The sequence below is a fragment of the Palaemon carinicauda genome, unplaced genomic scaffold, assembly GCF_036898095.1.
Source record: "Palaemon carinicauda isolate YSFRI2023 unplaced genomic scaffold, ASM3689809v2 scaffold306, whole genome shotgun sequence".
Lineage (NCBI taxonomy): Eukaryota > Metazoa > Arthropoda > Malacostraca > Decapoda > Palaemonidae > Palaemon > Palaemon carinicauda.
In genome coordinates, this window is record NW_027170729.1 from 127,453 (window position 1) to 140,000 (window position 12,548).

General features: G+C 46.8%; 1 protein-coding gene across 1 annotated transcript in view; it reads left to right on the top strand.

The window, feature by feature from the left end:
* LOC137636467 (actin-related protein 8-like) overlaps window positions 1-12,548 on the top strand; it is a 162,146-nt gene that overhangs the window by 115,113 nt on the left and 34,485 nt on the right. The window lies entirely within an intron of this gene.

Below are 12,548 nucleotides of genomic sequence, written 5' to 3' on the forward strand. Positions count from 1 at the left end.
TTAGACTTTGACATCAGTAATATCAAACATTTACTATTTGTATAAGCGTGTGTATAACTAGTGTGCTTTAAGAAGTTGAAGAACAGGAATAGTTGTTTGCTTTGTTTTAAGAATGCATTATTTTTTATTATTATTTTTGAATTATGATGATATTTAATTTCCTCAAAGACGTGTACAAGATGAAGTTGAAATGTTTTCCCAAAATCTTAAATTTCTCTTAAAGAATAAGTAAACACATTGGGAAACAATCCAGCTCAGATGTATAAAGAAAAATAATGATTGCATAAATGTTTGCTCGTACAACATAAATACAAGATACTAAGGTCTAAGATATCATTCTCAGAAAAAAATATTTCATTGAAATTTGCTTTTCACCTGCTTTGAAAACTAGCCCTGCATAAACGTAAATTCCCTTTTTGGGCTCGAGCCATGTCGTCCTGATGGAATTTCCTTTAGGCAGCTTCCTACTGTATAATATATTCTGCGAGTGATATCACAAGAGAATTACTGTCAGGTATCACGGGGTTCTAACCCCCCGGAACGATATTTTACTGTACATGAAAGAGAACTTGGTCATTCTAACTTAACCTCTGTTGGTGGATGTAGAGTCATAGTAGGTTTTCGGTTTGGAGTGAACAGAGCAATGGTCGAAAAGGCTAGATTTATCAAACGTTGTCACGCAGAACATGCTGCTGTGTGAACGAGGAAGTTTGGACTCGGCTTAGTTCATAGTTCTCATATATAACTCGCAAACATTTTGGTTTGGAATAATTGTTAATTATTTGTTTCATTCTAGTTCCTAATGGCATTCACATAAGTGGAGAGGAAGCTATTAACTTGAAGAATTCCAATTTAGTTAGTGATCTTCAAAATCATCATTGGCTTTATAAGAGATTTTGATGTAGGGAAAATCTATTTTTGGGTGAAATAGCCATGTCGTCCTGATGGAAGTTCCTTCTGGCAACTTTCTACAGTATAATATTTCTGCGATTGATATTATAAAATATTTAGGCAGATTTCACTCACAAATCTATTCGATGGCCTTAAGTAATAGAAGAATTGAGACGTATGAGTCAGGAAGGAATGAAAGTAACCAGAAGTGGCAGTCCTTGGAAGAACACCAGTTAGTAAGAAAGTAAGGAATGTGAAGAAGATTGAAATGATTGGTAAGCTGAAATGGTTATTGTCGAAAGTAAAAATATATCTGGAATGTTATTAGAAGTAAAAGGGCTATTGAAAAGTATCAGATAGATTTCAAGAGACTGAAAGAATTACTGTCAAGAATCTAAATTATGATCATAGATCAGATTTATAAAAGTTATGTAGCATTATTCAATAGCAGCGGTATGAGCCATTACTAACCTGCTTTTGAAACCCACTGTATAAATAGGAAGTAAAAACTCTTGACACGAAAGAGGTGTCTACTCCTTTAATAAGTGGATGGTCTTTTCTACATGGGGACATGAAAGTCATAGTTCCCCTTTATCATCTCATGTTGATATTGTTGAAAAGTATAAAAGGAATCAAAACATGAAATGTCACATTTATTTTTTAAATCTCTTGGTTCCTTTGTAAAACTAGTTAATCCTCAAAGCACGTTGCCTACACCTTCAACTCCTCAGCGGTTGGGAAACTCCTAAAAATTTTCCCATGAAAGTTAACCATCATATCGCGTAGCCTACACATTCAACTCTTCAGTGGATGGTAAACTATTTATAGTTCTCCTGTGAAAGATAACCCTCAAATCGCATAGCCTACACATTCAACTCTTCAGCGGTTGGGTGTATATGGATGTGGTAGGACCATTTTCTACTGGTATAACACAACATAAGTATATATGTGTATTTGTGGATGCATACACTGTACTCGTTACACTCATACATTCGCAGTGTTGGATAAATCAGCAAATTCATTAGCCCAGTGCTGTGCTCTTTCATTGTTAGGTTTGGTTAACCAAAATTTTCATAATTGATAATGTTCTCGAGTTTATAAGTAAGGTGGTGAAATCGGTCACTTACTTGGTGAAAATTGAACACTTTTCAGTGACCGCATATAGCCCTTCAGGTAATGTGCAGTTTTTCGTAAACATTGATACTTACCATTCTCTTCTACCAAAGTCACTCTCCAGAACACGACATAGTCATTCTAAGCCTGCTGACGTCCGCTTGGTAGCTGCCAACGGATCTGAGATCCCAGCCCAAGGGTATGAGACACTCCCACTATCGTTTGGGAGGAGCGAGTACCATTGGAATTTTCTCATTGCTGACGTAACATTGCCAATAATCGGTGCAGATTTCCTCAGCCATTTCCACCTCCTGGTTGATATAGCACTTCAACGTTTAGTCAACGTAGACTCATACTCGTCAACACCTTTTCAACCCACACCCTCCGACCTCGTGCTCCACATCAGTGCACCGACGGAGGCCTATGCCCACTTCCTCACATCGTACCTGGAAGTCTTTCACTCAGAACTTTGCCAAATGCCCACGGTTCCAGCCAAGTACAGTATTTATCACTAATCAAGATATCAGGTCCCCCGGTGTTTGCCAGATTAAGGCGTGTGAAAATAGATCATTTGACAGCTTCTAAATGAACTTTTGCCAAAATGGAAGAAATGGGCCCTCAAGCCCATGCTCATCACCCCCACGCATCGTCCTGAAGAAGGATGGCTCCCTGCGCCCTTGTGGGGATAACAGGTGTCTGAACATGCAGACAGAACTGGATCACCACCCACTCCCCAACATTGTCTATGTTACCTTCTACTTGCACAAAGTGAAGGTGTTCTCCACTCTCAACCTCCTGAAAGGGTGTTATAAGGTTCCTTTGAACCCAGAATACATTCCCAAGACTGCCATCACCACCCCCTTCTTCACATACACATTCAATTACTCCTGTTTTGACCTTTGTAATGTTGGGGCCACTTTTGAAAGCCTCATGGATGGCATCTTAGGAGACGTACCCTTCTGCGTCTGTTATGTTGGCGACGTACTTGTGTTGTTTTTTCTTCTTCTAAAGTGGAACACCTTCATCACTCACACATCATTTTCGACCCCCTGCAAAAGAACGGCCTTGTAGTCTGGTACAATAATTATACCTTAGGCGCCAGCGAAGTATCGTTCTTAGGGCACAGCATCACTCCTGAAGGCGTCCACCCCTTCCCTGAGAGTGTATCAGCTGTTCAGAACTTTCCCACACCCTCAACCATCAAAGAACTGTTAGAATTCTTGGTCATGCCAAACTATTATCACCGGTTCTGGCCAGCTATCGCTGACAGTCTTGTCTCCCTCTACATCTTCCTTAAGGGCAAGCCAAAAAACATGAAGTGGGGCTCCCTTCAGAAAGCAGCCTTCAGCAACACAAAGAATACTCTATCAGCTGCTACTGCTCTCACTTTTCCCTTCCTGCATGCCCCTCTCTTTCTTTCCACCAATGCCGGTAACATCGCTATTGGTGCAGTTTTTCAAACCAAATACTACATGGTAATTCTAATTAAATGCTGTCAATTGTGTCTGGATGCTGAGCATAAAATCATATATGAGCAGGATGCCAAATGCACTTTTGTCAAAGGACAGGAAGACGAAGCCATGATGCCAAAATGTCATGAAGACTGTATAAGACTCATAATGAGAAGAATCGGATATGTACTGTGAAGATGAATCCTTTTGGATTTCTAGAGGTTGCAACCCATGACATCAGCATCATTGTAAAAACATTCATGGAACGAAGCTCTTTTTAAAGATAACGTAAGATATTTTTATTGTTCCTCTGTTATATACCATTTCATACTATTATGAATTTTATCATTGTGATTAATGTTTTCACTTCTGGAGACAAATATGTTTAAAATTTAAGGATGCGTTCCTAAGTAACAGTCAATAATTGGTAAACTATTACCATTTTGTTTTGATAGTTTTTCATAAAAACTAGAGTATGGAGATTTTCAATTTTCATGTACTAGAAAATTATAAAAGAATTGATAAACGGCATTTTTTTTGACAATGACTCTGGTCCATTGCAGCATAAGCAAGATTACCGCAACCACACAAACAACGCAAGCCTTAAGGTACCCTGACACTTGCACGAATTTGTGGCACGCATTGGCACGCATTTTGTCGTGAACTGGCGTGAACGATGCGGGAACTGGAGTGAACGTGTTGTGAATGGTGCGTGGCATGCGTGCCAGTCGTGGCAAGAATTTTGAAATGTTCAAAATTTGTGGCACGCATTGTCATGACAAAATTGGCGTGAACTAGTCGTGAACGATGCGCGAACTGGAGTGAACGCGTCGTGAACAGTGCGGGACGATGCGGGCCAGTGCGTGCCAATGCGTGCCATGCCATTTCCTCTCCTGGCTGGGCTATTTTCCCTGTTGGAACCCTTGGGCTTATATCATCCTGCTTTCCCAACTAGGGTTGTAGCTTAGCTAGTATTAATAATAATAATAATAATAATAATAATAATAATAATAATAATAATAATATATTTCAACATTGTTACTCCTCTTAAGATATTCTAAATTCTTTATTCATTATTTTCCATATAGTTTTTTTTTTATTTCTTTTCCACACTGGGCTATTTTTCGTATTAGAGCCTTTGGGCTTATAGCATCCTGCATTTCCAACTAGGGTTGTACCTTGGCTACTACTACTACTACTACTACTACTACTAATAATAATAATAATAATAATAATAATAATAATAATAATACCATCACACTCTGATGTGGCGTGACATTCACACCAGATTTTAAAAGTCCGAGAAGTTAATGGTATTATGTGGGGGGTGGGAGTGGGGGGATGCATAAGTAGACATGCCCAGCTGCCCTTCTGACGAAGGACACAGTTTTTGGAGTTGAGACTTGGCGAAGGATGGATAAAAAGAAGGATCAGGACAGTAATTCTCTCTCTCTCTCTCTCTCTCTCTCTCTCTCTCTCTCTCTCTCTCTCTCTCTCTCTCTCTCTCTCTCTCTCTCTCTCTCTCTCTCTCTTGTAGTAGTAGTAGTAGTAGTAGTAGTAGTAGTAGTAGTAGTAGTAGTAGTAGTAGTGGTAGTAGTAATCATATGACCAAAATTCAATTAAACCAAATCTCTCTCTCTCTCTCTCTCTCTCTCTCTCTCTCTCTCTCTCTGTTTCCAGTGGCTAAAAAGCGGAGGGTGACAGCAAGCTTGAGTCCAACTTGAAGCGGTTCCCTCATGAAGGTGGACTGCTTCTGGAGGTGCAGGGTTAACTTGTCAACCATCTCTTGAAACAGGTCAGGTGTGATTCTGAGGTAATTTTTGTAGCCCCTTGGATCTTCCTTGTGGAGTTCAGTCAATAGACTGTCTTAGTGTCCAAACGAGTGCCTTCTGGTTAACCATTCCCTGACCCACACTTTCCTTCGTATCTTTCTTCGAGGTGGGGTTGCCTTTTGTTTCTCTTTTTCCTCCGCCAGCCTTTTCTGCTGCTCTCCAACAAAGGCTAGAGCAGCTGCCAGGTATAGGTATCTTCTCCTCTTTGCAATGGTGTCTCTGACAATAAGCATTGTTGTCTCTTACGAAGTCAATCCAAGAATGTCCTCGGGTTAGAGAAGCCCCGTTTTTATATGGTGTGGCTAAGTTGTGAACTGGCGTGAAGGATGGGTGCCAATGCGGGAAGTGCGAAAACTATGCGTGAACGTGTCGTGAACTTGTCGTGAACTCGTCGTGCCATGTCGTGAACGTGTCGTGAACTATGCATGAACTATGCGTGAACTTGTCGTGAACAGTGCGGGAACCTCCCAGTGCGTGCCACAAAAGTGGCACGCATTGTCACGCAATGCGTGCCAGAAACTCATGCAAGTGTCAGCCAGGCTTTAGAGGCACATTATACTGTAGTCAGTAACGGGTGATAGAATGAAGTATCCTTCATAAATAAGAAAACATGTTTTTAGGTGGAAACAAATATTAGAAGAATTGCCAGCAAACTCATTAAGAATTTTACTGCTCTGGTTGTAGTGGATGACCTTTTCGAAATTAAAATAGTCTGATAAATGTGGTTGTAATGGATGACCTTTTTCAAATGAAAATAGTCTGATAAATGTGGTTATATTGGATGACCTTTTTAAAATGAAAATAGTCTGATAAATGTGGTTGTAGTGGATGACCTTTTTCAAATGAAAATAGTTTGATAAATCTGGTTATATTAGATGACCTTTCTCAAATGAAAAGAGTCTGATAAATCTTGCCTATTGGCTCCCTTTGGTTGATAGAGGACAGAAAGTTTTTAATTTCCCCCCGTTTATGAAAATGTGCCTTATTTCATATGCTATATGTTATATGCTTAATCATTTCTTTCAACTCTTATTTGTTCCAACACAAAATACTTACCGAGAACTACTTTCTTTTGGAGTCACCTTGTGATCTCTCTTTCTCGACCAAGGTTTTTCGCGCCGTTACCCCCCTACACCGTTCTCTACATAGGCCTACCCCCGCCGCCAAGGAATGCGCCCCGAGGGCAGGATTAGGGCAGGTCACTGCTTCTCTGGGTCATTCTCCTCATTAAGTTCCTTGGTCGTGAGGTGTTCACACCTCACTCTCGTCTCTCTCGATCCTTTGTGCGCGTTTAGTGTTCCACGTGTTCCCAGCGTGGGGACTTGTGTTTTTTCGCAGTGTGCTTTCCCAAGTGTTCCTGTGCGTTCACTTTTCAACCGTGTGCTTACCCGGTGTTTAATTAATTTCCTTAAGTGCTTGTGTCGTGCGTTGTGTGCGTTATGGAACAGTATTCCTTGATTTCCTTCAAGGAATTAATAGCTGAAGGGAACAATTTTACAATAAATCATTCTTCCTCCCCTTATCCTCGGTGTTAGCCGGGTAGGGGCAGCTTATGTTCCCCTTCAACCACGTGTCAGGACTACTAGTTCTGGAACGTAGTGCAGTGAGTGCACTTCGGCACCAAGAGGAAGAATACATCCAAGAGGCTCACAGGAAGACGAGCCTCTCCTCGCCACTTAATTCCCGATGCCTCGTCGAATAGAGATTCTTATACAGCCATCTTCCCCTACCCAGAGTAGGGGACGAGGTAAGTCAGTTGCGGGGAAGTGCCCATTGCTCTTCCCCAGGAGTTTGAGTGGGTGCGGTTTAGCACCAAGAAGAAGTAGGCGACGAAGGGTTCGCCTAAGAAGACTAGCACCGGGCGTCTCGCCTGACAGAGCTTCCCTACCACCCTCTCCTACCCAGAGTAGGAGACGAGGTTGGTTTATTGTGGAGAAGATAACTCTTAAGAAGTAGTTCGAGGTAAGTACTACTTTCGAGAGTGTGTGGGGAGACGGAGTCCTGGTGCAAGCAGGCCACGTCTCCTCTGATGACCCCATGTGGGGGAAAAATGTCCCTAATTCTTCTCCAGTCTCTTGGCGTATTTTTCAGTCTCTTCTGCAGCCGAGGGCCTCGCCGAGAAGGAGCCTCCCAGGTCTGTATTGCAGCGTTCCCCGGACCGGCAACCCAGAGTTTTTCTCTCCACGAAGGCCATCCTCCAGACGCAGATATAACCCTCGCAGGGAGAAATGCGAGAAGGCCTCTTCAGGCAGGCGTAAGGCCACGAAGCTGGTTCGGCCCTCGGACTTAAAAGGAACGGTTCCCTCCGTCGGGTCAGCCCACGGGGATCCCCGTCCGCGTCCCCCAGAGAGAATACACGAACGGTAGTCCTCGACGGTACGGCGATGCCGGTTCTGACCCCCGAACCTGGTGCGGAGCTCCCCGCCGGGGAAGACCGGTACCACCGCAAAGGAGTGCCTGGTATTCCAGAACCGAAGCGCCCGGGGAGTGCCCGGTGACCCGGCTCCTCGAGATCAAGCCGTAGGAAGGACTCTACAGGTAAGCGTAAGTCCCCGAAGCCTCCGGTTAACCCCGCCCAGCGGGGGGAAACGCGCTTCTTGTCGGGCGGCCTGGCCGAACCAGCCCAGCTGGTGCGGCCTTCGGGTCAGAAGGAACGGTTCCCGCTGTCGGGTCAGCCCACGGGAACCGCATCCTCGGCACCCAGAGCCCTTGGGCGGACGAGAGTCCCTGCTGAACCAGCATTGCCTGCGTTAACCCAGGCCCCTGGTGCGGACGTCCCCGCAGATGAAATCCAGTACCTCGGCAGGACGGCGCCCCTGGCCCCAAAGAGCTAGACGTCCAGTCGGCGTGCCCGGTAACCCAGCTCCCCGGCCCCAAGCCGAGACCTCGGCTGACGGAGAGGAGGGCTCCCTGATGGAGGACTCCGTCTATAGGAGAGTGGTTAGCCTTTTCAGAAGGCACCACAAATATCGGAACCTGCAAGTACGGATGAAGTTTCCTGGAAGTCAAGCCTTTTGAGGATCATGCAGACTCCCTCCCAACCTAAGACGTCCCTAGCACTTCCTCTAACCCGAGATCTAGTCCTAGAGCAGGAGTATGTCGGCAAGGTAGTGGCCAGCAATGCCGAGGCCCCCCAACCCTTAAGGCGGAATCAGTAGTAGACATCCTTAGTCAAGGCGTTTCAGACGGTAGAGCTGCTTCGGCCCCAGTCTGGTTCTCGCCAGCAGAAGCCTCCATGATGGAGAAAATGTCGAGGGACTTAGTAAACGTCTCCTCTTGGCTGGACTGGTGGGCTTCCACTTTGGAAGGTGTACAAGCCTCCTTTGACCCCGAGGACCCTGTCCAGCAAGGCCTACTGAGGGACCTCATTACCTCCGGGGGTAAAACCCTTAGGTTATTGACATATCAGTCTCTCGCACTAACAGCTAACTGGGTGCTCTGGAAGCGAGACACCGTTCTGGCGAAGGTATCTTGGAAGACACCAGACAGGGAGGCGCGAGCCATTTGCAGCTTTCCCCTGTGGGGAGAGTCTTTGTTTCCTCGGAAGGAACTAGAAGCCATAATAGAGAAGGTCTTGAAAAAGGAGGAGGCTAACGTCCCCAGACCTACGACTCCTAGGAGACCGCCCTATAAGAGGTCCGTCTCGGATAGTGCCGCGACACCCCAAGCCTCTACCAGCACTATGAGGAGAGAAGCCCCCCTCTTCCTCCTGGTCCGCAACGCCTCAGCCCCCTGCAGGGGAGCTCCAGCGCCCTCAAGCTCCTTCAGGTCGGGTTACTCCGCCTCTAGGAGAGGCAGATCAGGCCGCCCCTCTAGAAGAAGATAGAGTGGGAGGCCCCCTATCCCCGCCCAACCCTCGGGTTGGAGGATGCCTCAGACGTCATTGGCAAGCATGGAAGACTCAAGGAGCAGAACCTTGGACAGTGTCCGTACTAAAGGAGGGCTACAGACTTCCGTTCCTAACGGAACCACCCCCGCTTTATCCGGCCAACCGGATAGAATAGCTAGATCCCAAAGACCCGTTAAAGAGGACCGCCCTTCAAGAGGAGGTGTCGTCCATGCTAGAGAAGGGTGCCATGGAAGAAGTTCTTCTCCCAGGGCCAGGTTTCTACAGTCGCCTGTTCCTGGTGGAGAAAGCGACCGGGGGGTGGAGACCGGTTATAGATCTGTCAGCTCTCAACAGGTTCGTCAAGAAGACGGACTTCAAAATGGACACTCAGAATTCAGTCCTGCTGTCCTTGAGGGAGAAAGATTATATGATGACCATCGACCCCAAGGACGCATACTTCCAGATTCCGGTCCACACCTCGGGTCGGAAGTTCCTCCGAGTGAAATAGGGTTCCCAGATCCTGCAATTCAGGACCCTTTGCTTTGGTCTGTCAACAGCGCCCCAAGTGTTCACGAGAGTCTCCACGGCTGTCGCAGTGGAGGCTCACGAACGAGGCATCCGCCTTATCAGATACCTGGACGACTGGTGGCTTCTTTCCGCCTCAATGGTCCTCTTGGAGGAACAAGGGAGAAGTCTCCTCCAGTTTTGCAAGGATCTGGGGATCGTAATCAACCCGAAGTAGTCAAATCTATCCCCATTCACCGGAATGAACTACTTGGGAATGACATTAGACATCCTTCGCGGAAAATTTTCCCTTCGGAGGATAAGATAAGAAACAACCAGGCATATTAGTCAGCCGTTCCTGTCAGAACACCCCAGGAGGGCGAAAGACTGGCAGAGGCTGATAGGTCACCTGGTCTCATTGGAGAACCTAGTTCCCCAAGGGAGGGTAAGGCTCAGATCCATCCAATGGAATCTCAGGAACCTCTGGTGACAGACGGATTCACAGCAGGTGCTAATCCCAGTCCTTCCAAACACGAGACCCTCCCTAGAATGGTGGCATTGCCAGTCGAACTCACTCAAGGGGACGACCTTCGGGACCGGCCCTCCCGAGTTACTACTGTTCACAGACGCCTCCAACCAGGGATGGGGAGCCCTTCTCCTCGCCGAAACGGCACGAGAGACCTGGTTGGAAGGGGAGTGGCAACTCCACATCAATGTCCTGGACTTGGAAGCAGTCCAGAAGGCATGCCTACACTTCACAAGTCTGCTAAAGGGGAACACCGTGGCGTGGATGTGCGACAACGCCACGGTAGTGGCATACATAAAGAAGCAGGGTACTTGTAATCGAAGGAGTTGTGCGATCTCACCTTAGAGAGTCTAGATTGAGCGGAAGAAAATCAAGTGGTGATGTTAGCAAGGTTCATTCCCGGGAAGAAAAACGTTCTGGCCGACGGCCTCAGCAGAATGGGCCAGATAGTAGGGACAGAATGGTCCCTTCTCCCAGGAATAGCCAAGCTCATCATTCAACGCTGGGGTTCCCTGGTGGTTGACCTCTTTGCAACAATCTCAACGCCCAACTCCCAGTCTATTGCTCCCCTGTACCAGACCCGAAAGCAGCCTTAGAAGACTCTTTGCAGCGCAAGTGGGACAACCTGGATGTGTACGCTTTTCCCCCTTTTCACGTTGATAAGACAAGTGCTCAACAGAGTAAAGACGGCCCGAAACCTAAAGATGACTTTGGTAGCGCCCTGGTGGCCGGAGAGAGAGAGAGTGGTTCGCGGATCTAAAAGACCTATCGAGTCAAGCGCCGTGGCCTCTGTCCGCCAGGTCAGACCTTCTGCGCCAGCCTCACTTTCTCAAGCTCCACGACAGCCCACTCTCCCTACGTCTTCACGACTGAAGACTAAAAGAGCGGCTCCTGAAGAAAGAAGGATATTCTTCCTCCACGGCTAAGAGAATGTCTCTATTCCTGAGAAAGTCGCCAGCCGCGGTCTACCAGACAAAATGGGCCTCCGTCACGAAGTGGTGCTCTGAGAGGCACATTAGACCTCTTAAGGCCTCTGTCCCAGACATAGCAGATTTTCTGGTGTTTCTCAGGTACAAAGCAGGGATGTCAATCCCAGCCATAAAAGGGGTTCGGGCTGCCTTAGGCCAAGTCTTCCTCCTGAAGGGCATCGACCTGAGGGCCTCGAGACACATAGCAATGCTTGTCAAAAGCTTCGAGCAGTCTTACCCCCCTCAGGCGGGAAAGGTGCCCCAGTGGGACTTAGGCAAGGTCCGGAAGATGATGTGTCGTTCCCCCTTTGAACCCTTGAAGGATATCGTGGACAAAGATCTCACCCTCAAGGCCGTCTTCTTGCTGGCCTTGGCGTCCGCTAAGAGAGTGGGAGAGATCCATGGTTTGTCATTCGACGTCTCTCACTCAAAGGGGTGGAAAGAAGTATCCTTCAAGTTCGTACCTTCTTTTGTGGCCAAGACTCAAAACCCGGCAGTCTGGGACCCGAGTTTTGAAGGTTTCTCGATTCCTGCCATCCTTAAGACAGGTAATGCAGAAGACTTAAAATTGTGCCCAGTGCGAACAATTAGAAAATACCTGGAAAGGACAGCGCATCTCCGACCGGATATCAAGAGCCTCTTTGTTTCCACAGGTATTAATAAGAAACAAGTTTCCAAGACACCATCTCCTTCTGGTTGAGACAGGTGATCGCCAGATCCTATAAGGAAGCTGGTTCTCCATTGGGACAGTCATTGCCGCCCTCCAAACAGTGTAGCGGTGAGGCCAGAGGCACTTGCAGGGCTAGCCTCCGATAGGAGCGAGTGCGAAGCCCTCCTTATCGCCTACCCGCTCTCTGGCTCTCCTCTTAGGAGTTTACAGGCTGTCCCCAAAGATGAACACATTCTTCGCGACTACACTTCGGGGGAAATCGTCAGAATTTTTCAAGAGGTGAGTCTTAGATAATAGCGTAAGGTTGTGCAGTTACCCTCACTCCCGCACTCTGATAGGCCCCCGCATTCCATAGCCCTCTAGGCCCTACGTGCCGAGTCAAGTGTCAGAATAGCACTCCCGCCTCCTAAAGTATAAGTCTCCAAAAGAAAGTAGTTCTCGGTAAGTATTTTGTGTTGGAACAAATCAAAAATTTTAAGTAATTTTTATTTTTCCTAACATGCTTACCGAGAACTACTTTCGGGTAATGGCCCTCCCTTCCGTCCCCGAGTGCCATCCTTCCATTGCCAAGTTGGGCTATACGACGAACTTAATGAGGAGAATGACCCAGAGAAGCAGTGACCTGCCCTAATCCTGCCCTCGGGGCGCATTCCTTGGCGGCGGGGGTAGGCCTATGTAGAGAACGGAGTAGGGGGGTAACGGCGCGAAAAACCTTGGTCGAGAAAGAGAGATCACAAGGTGACTCCAAAAGAAAGTAGTTCTCG